At 38.1% G+C, this 6,926-nt stretch overlaps 1 non-coding gene across 1 annotated transcript; it reads right to left on the reverse strand.

The window, feature by feature from the left end:
* Positions 1-6,463: 6,463 nt before the first annotated feature.
* On the reverse strand, positions 6,464-6,571 carry LOC130959709 (small nucleolar RNA R71). Its single transcript, XR_009078777.1, has one exon. It is a non-coding gene; the product is annotated as a small nucleolar RNA R71 (small nucleolar RNA).
* Positions 6,572-6,926: the final 355 nt, after the last annotated feature.

The raw sequence follows: 6,926 nt of genomic DNA on the forward strand, positions 1-6,926 counted from the left end.
CTTCTGGATCAATTCGGTTTTACTGTCTCCTCCAACTATGAATGATTTCTTCTATGGCAGGCTGTATGTGATCAACGCCTTTCTTGAGAGGTCGCTAATTCTCCTCCAAAGCTGAACCCCAGGGTTAGTGCGGATCCAGTCTAATTGAGGGTGAAGCTCCTGCAGTCCATTCCCCTTAGTGATCCTACTCAAAACGCCACAGACAAGGTCGAATAATCTTTCGGATCAGAGAATGATGTGCCTTTGGTTCTAGCCTCTACCACAAAGACTCTAATCTCCCCATACCTCGGCTAAACTGGTGTCTCGAGAAGTCCCCAACGAAGTCGTGGATTAGTCGTCTAAGAGATGCATAATCAAGCTAGTGGTTCATCATTGTCCGATGAAAGACTCACTCTGAACCCATGTAGAATGAGATAACCTTGTGCCGGTTCAATGCATTCATAAGAATGAAGAATGAAGATACAACTTAGAATAGAGAATCAAACACGGATTGAAGATAGAACAGTAATACTTTTATTAATCCATAAAACTCAGCAGAGCTCCTCCCCTCCAACTAGGAGCTTTAGAGACTCATACTGATAGAAAATACAATGTAAATATGTAAAGTGTCAAAGGTCTCTTAAAATTATCAAAGTTCTCAAATAAATACTAGACTAATAACTAAGGATTACATAAGAAGGGTAAAACAGTCTTTTAGTATGAAAATCCACTTCCAGGGCCCACTTAGTGAGTGTTTGGGCTGAGCATTGAGTGTCTCCACGAGATAGGGTGGCTCCTTGGCGTTGAACGCTGGCTACTCCCTTGTGGGCGTTGGACGCCAGAATAGGGTAGATGGCTGGCGTTAAACGCCCATTTTGGGCCTTCAATTCTGAAGCAAAGTATGGACTATTATATATTTCTGGAAAGCTCTGAATGTTAGCTTTCCATATCCATTGCGAACGCTCCATTTGAACTTCTGTAGCTCTAGAAAATCCCTTTTGAGTGCAAGGAGGTCAAATCCTAACAGCATCTGCAGTGCTTTCTCTGCCTCTGAATCAGACTATTGCTCCAGCTCATCAATTTTAGCCAGAAAATACCTAAAATTACATAAAAATACACAAACTCAAAGTATAATAAAAAAATGTGAATTTTACACTAAAACCTATGAAAACATAATGAAACTTAAACAAAACATGCTAAAAACTATATGAAAATGATGTCAAAAAGTGTATAAAATATCCGCTCATCATAATACCAAACTTAAACTGTTGCTTGTCCTCAAGCAACTAAAATAAAATTAGGATAAAAAGAAAAGTAAGATACAATAAATCTCAGAGTTTCTAATGAAGCTCGGTTTCAATTAGATGAGTGGGACTTAGTAGCTTTTTGCTTCTGAATAGTTTTGGCATCTCATTATCCATTGAAACTCAGAAGTGTTGGCCTCTTTAGGAACTCAGAATCCGGATGATATTATTGACTCTCCTAGTTTAGTTCTTTTTTTTTTTTCTTGAACATAGCTTTTAGAGTCTTGATCGTGACCCTAAGCACTTTGTTTTCCAGTATTACCACCGGATACATAAATGCCACAGACACTTAACTGGGTGAACCCTTTCGGATTGTGATTCAGCTTTGCTAGAATCCCCAGATAGAGGTGTCCAGAGTTCTTAAGCACACTTTTTACTTTCGATCACGACTTTAACTGCTCAGTCTCAAGTTTTTAACTTGACACTTTCACATCATAAGCATATAGTTAGGGACAGCTTGGTTGAGTCGCTTAGGCCAAGATTTTTATTTATATTAGGCCTTCCTAACTATTGATGCTCAAAGCCTTGGATCTTTTTACCCTTGTCTTTTGGTTTAAAGGGTTATTGGCTTTTTCTGCTTTTTACTTTTTTATTTTTTTCGCATGCATGTATATATTTTTTTCTTTTATTGCAACATGTTTTTTCTTTTTTTCTTTTTGCTGCTTTTTCTTGCTTCAAGAATCAATTTTTGGATTTTTCAGATTACCAATAATACTTCACTTTTTTATCATTCCTTCAAGAGCCAACATTATTAATTCTAACTTTAATTATGCACTATTCATTCATCCATTTAGAAAACAAAAGCAATGTCACCACATCAAAATAATTGACTATTCTTATTATAGAACTCAAAATTCATGTATCTCTCAATTCTTTTCAAATAAAATTTTCTTTTAAGCAAGGTGAGAGATATATGAAACATTTTATAAGTTTAAGACATAGATGATCATGCAACAAGAACAAGAGAACAGGCATTAAAACATAACAGAAAATAGAAAAATAACATAAGGAAAGGGGATTAAGAGAATGAATCCACCTTAGTGATGGCGGCTACTACTCCTCCTTGAGGATCCAATATAGTGCTTGATTTCTTCAATGTCACGCCTTTGTCTTTGTTGTTCTTCCCTCATAGTCCTTTTATATTTTCTTATTTCATTGAGGATGGTGGAATGCTCTTGATGTTTCAACCTCAATTGCTCTATATTAGTGTTCAATTCTCCAAGAGAATTATGCAATTGGTCCCAATAGCCTTGATGAGGAAATTATATCCCTTGAGATATCCCAATGATTTCTTGCTGAGGCAGTTGCACTGGCTCATGTGCATGCTCTCTAATTTGCTCCATCCTCTTCTTAGTGATGGGCTTGTCCTCCTCAATGAAGATATCTCCCTCTATGACAATTTCAGCTAAATTGCATAGGTGACAAATGAGGTGAGGGAAAGCCAACCTTACTTTGGTGGAAGGCTTTTCAGCTATCATGTACAATTCTTAAGGTATCACCTCATGTACTTCCATCTCACTCCCAACATGATGCAATGAATCATGATGGCTCTGTCAATGGTTACTTCTGACCGATTGCTACTAGGGATGATAGAGTGTTGGATGAATTCCAACCATCCTCTAGCTACAGGCTTGAGGTCAAGCCTTCTTAGTTGAGTAAGCTTGCCTTGGGAATCCCTTTTCTACTGTGCTCCTTCCACATAGATGTCTGAGAGCACTTGATCCAGTCTTTGATCAAAGTTGACTCTTCTAGTGTAATGATGAGCGGATAATTTGTACGCTTTTTGGCATTGTTTTTAGTATGTTTCTAGTAGGATTTAGTTAGTTTTTAGTATATTTTTATTAGTTTTTAGTTAAAATTCACTTTTCTGGACTTTACTATGAGTTTGTGTGTTTTTCTGTGATTTCAGGTATTTTCTGGCTGAAATTGAGGGACCTGAGCAAAAATCTGATTCAGAGACTGAAAAGGACTGCAGATGCTGTTGGATTCTGACCTCCTTGCACTCGAAGTGGATTTTCTGGAGCTACAGAAGCCCAATTGGCGCGCTCTCAACGGCGTTGGAAAGTAGACATCCTGGGCTTTCCAGCAATATATGATAGTCCATACTTTGCCCAAGATTTGATGGCCCAAACCGGCGTTCAAAGTCACCTTCAGAATTCCCAGCGTTAAACGCCGGAACTGGCACCAAAGTGGGAGTTAAACGCCCAAACTGGCACAAAAGCTGGCGTTTAACTCCAAGAAGAGTCTCTACACGAAAATGCTTCAATGCTCAGCCCAAACACACACCAAGTGGGCCCGAAAGTGGATTTTTATGTCATTTACTCATCTTTGTAATTCTTAAGCTACTAGTTCCCTATAAATAGGACCTTTCGCTATTGTATTTTCATCTTTTGATCACTTTAGATCTGAGATCACGTATTGGGAGGCTGGCCTCACGGCCATGCCTAGACCTTGTTCTTATGTATTTTCAACGGTGGAGTTTCTACACACCATAGATTAAGGTGTGGAGCTCTGCTGTACCTCGAGTATTAATGCAATTACTATTGTTCTTCTATTCAATTCAGCTTGTTCTTGTTCCAAGATATCACTTGTTCTTCAACTTGATGAATGTGATGATCTGTGACACTCATCATCATTCTCACCTATGAACGTGTGACCGTCAATCACCTCCGTTCTACCTTAGATTGGGTGGATATCTCTTGGGTTCTTTAACCGGAATCTTCGTGGTATAAGCTAGAACTGATGACTGCATTCAAGAGAATCCGGAAGGTCTAAACCTTGTCTGTGGTATTCTGAGTAGGATTCAATGATTGAATGACTGTGACGAGCTTCAAACTCGCGATTGTGGGGCGTTAGTGACAGACGCAAAAGAATCACTGGATTCTATTCCGACATGATCGAGAACCGACAGCTGGATAGCCGTGCCGTGACAGGGTGCGTTGAACATTTCCACTGAGAGGACGGGACTGTAGCCACTGACAACGGTGATGCCCAACATACAGCTTGCCATGGAAAGGAGTAAGAAGGATTGGATGAAGACAGTAGGAAAGCAGAGAGACGGAAGGGACAAAGCATCTCCATTCGCTTATCTGAAGTTCTCACCAATGAATTACATAAGTATCTTTATCTTTATCTTTATGTTTTATTCATGTATCATCCATAACCATTTGAGTCTGCCTGACTGAGATTTACAAGGTGACCATAGCTTGCTTCATACCAACAATCTCCGTGGGATCGACCCTTACTCGCGTAAGGTTTATTACTTGGACGACCCAGTGCACTTGCTGGTTAGTTGTGCAAAGTTGTGTTTATGCCATGGTATTGAGCACCAAGTTTTTGGATTCATTACCGGGGATTATTTGAGTTGTAGTGATCACAATTTCGTGCACCAAGTTTTTGGCGCCGTTGCCGGGGATTGTTTCGAGTATGGACAACTGACGGTTCATCTTGTTGCTTAGATTAGGTATTTTTCAGAGTTCTTAAGAATGAATTCTAGTGTTTCAAGGTGATGATCTTATCATCACCAAAGCTGATTGATTCTCATCAATTTAGCTCTTGAATGCAATGTCCTGCTGAAGCTTGGCTATCCATGTCTAATTCCTTTAGACTAAAGCTTTAGACTAACATTGCATGATTCCTGGAATTCTCATTAAGAATTTTGATACCTTTATTTTCTTTTCCACTTAATTTTCGAAAAATCCAAAAAAATTTACAAAATCATAAAAAAACCAAAAATATGTTATGTTTCTTATTGAGACACTAGTCTCATTTTAAGTTTGGTGTCTTGCATGCATTGTTTATTTGATCTTGGTTCTATTTTCAAGTCAATAATACAGGGAACTGAAGATTCAGAACATACAGCAGAGGAATAATACAGAAAAAGCTAGGTGTTCAAAATGGCAGTGAAGAAGGCAGACTGGCGTTTAAACGCCAGCCAGGGTGCCTGGCTGGGCGTTTAACGCCCAAAAGGGTAGTGTTTTGGGCGTTAAACGCCAGAATGTGCACCATTTTGGGCGTTTAACGCCAGGATGGCATAAGAGGGAAGATTTTGTTTTTAATGCAAATTTTTTTCAAGTTTTCAAAATCCTTTCAAAATCAAATCTTTTTCAAATCAAATCTTTTCAATCAAATCTTTTTCAAAATCAATTTCTTTCCTTTTTCAAAAATACTTGCTATCAATTAATGATTTGATTCAACATTTCAAGTATGTTGCCTTTTCTGTTGAGAAAGGTTTAATGTTTGAATCATATCTTTTCTTGTTAGCCAAGTCATTAATCTTTAAAATCAAATCTTTTTAAATTGTTTTTCAAATCATATCTTCTCAATCACATTTTTTTAAAATCATAACTTTTAAATCACATCTTTTTCAAAAAAAGTTTTCAATCATATCTTCTTCAAAATCTTTTTCAAAATGATTTTAAAATTTTTTTTTTAATTTTCGAAAAATCTCTTCCCCTCTTCTCACATCCTTCTATTTATGGAGTACCAATCCTCCTCAATGTACAATTCGAACTCTATCTCACTAAGTTCAAATTCTTCTACCTCTTCCTTCTATTTTTCTTTTCCTCTGACACCTCAAGGAATCTCTATACTGTGACATAGAGGATTCCATATTTTCTTGTTTTCTTCTCTTTCATATGAGCAGGAGCAAAGACAAAAGCATTCTTGTTGAGGCTGACCCTGAACCTGAAAAGACCTTGAAGCAAAAGCTAAGAGAAGCTAAAGCACAACTCTCTGTAGAGGACCTAACAGAAATCTTCAAAGAAGAAGAACCCATGACAGCCGAAAACAACAACAATGCCAAAAATGCAAGGAAGGTGCTGGGTGACTTTACTGCACCTACTCCCGACTTCTATGGGAGAAGCATCTCTATCCCTGCCATTGGAACAAACAACTTTGAGCTTAAGCCTCAATTAGTTTCTCTAATGCAACAGAATTGCAAGTTCTATGGACTTCCATTGGAAGATCCTCATCAGTTTTTGGCTGAATTCTTGTAAATCTGTGACACTGTCAAGACTAATGGGGTTGACCCTGAGGTCTACAGACTTATGCTATTCCCTTTTGCTATAAGAGATAGAGCTAGGATATGGTTAGACTCACAACCTAAAGAAAGCCTGAACTCTTGGGAAAAGCTAGTCAATGCCTTCTTGGCAAAGTTCTTTCCACCTTAAAAATTGAGTAAGCTTAGAGTGGAAGTCCAAACCTTCAGACAGAAGGAAGGTGAATCCCTCTATGAAGCTTGGGAAAGATACAAACAATTGATCAGAAAATGTCCTTCTGACATGCTTTCTGAATGGAGCATCATAGGTATTTTCTATGATGGTCTGTCTGAACTATCCAAGATGTCTTTGGATAGCTCTGCTGGAGGATCTCTTCATCTGAAGAAGACACCTACAGAAGCTCAAGAACTAATTGAAATGGTTGCAAATAAACAATTCATGTACACTTCTGAAAGGAATCCTGTGAACAATAGGACAAATCAGAAGAAAGGAGTTCTTGAGATTGATACTCTGAATGCCATATTGACTCAGAACAAAACACTGACTCAGCAAGTCAATTTGATTTCTCAAAATCTGTCTGGAATGCAAAATGCACCAGGCATTACTAAGGATGCTTCATCTGAAGAAGAAGCTTATGATCCTG

This window comes from Arachis stenosperma, chromosome 10 (assembly GCF_014773155.1).
Source record: "Arachis stenosperma cultivar V10309 chromosome 10, arast.V10309.gnm1.PFL2, whole genome shotgun sequence".
In the NCBI taxonomy this organism is placed as follows: domain Eukaryota; kingdom Viridiplantae; phylum Streptophyta; class Magnoliopsida; order Fabales; family Fabaceae; genus Arachis; species Arachis stenosperma.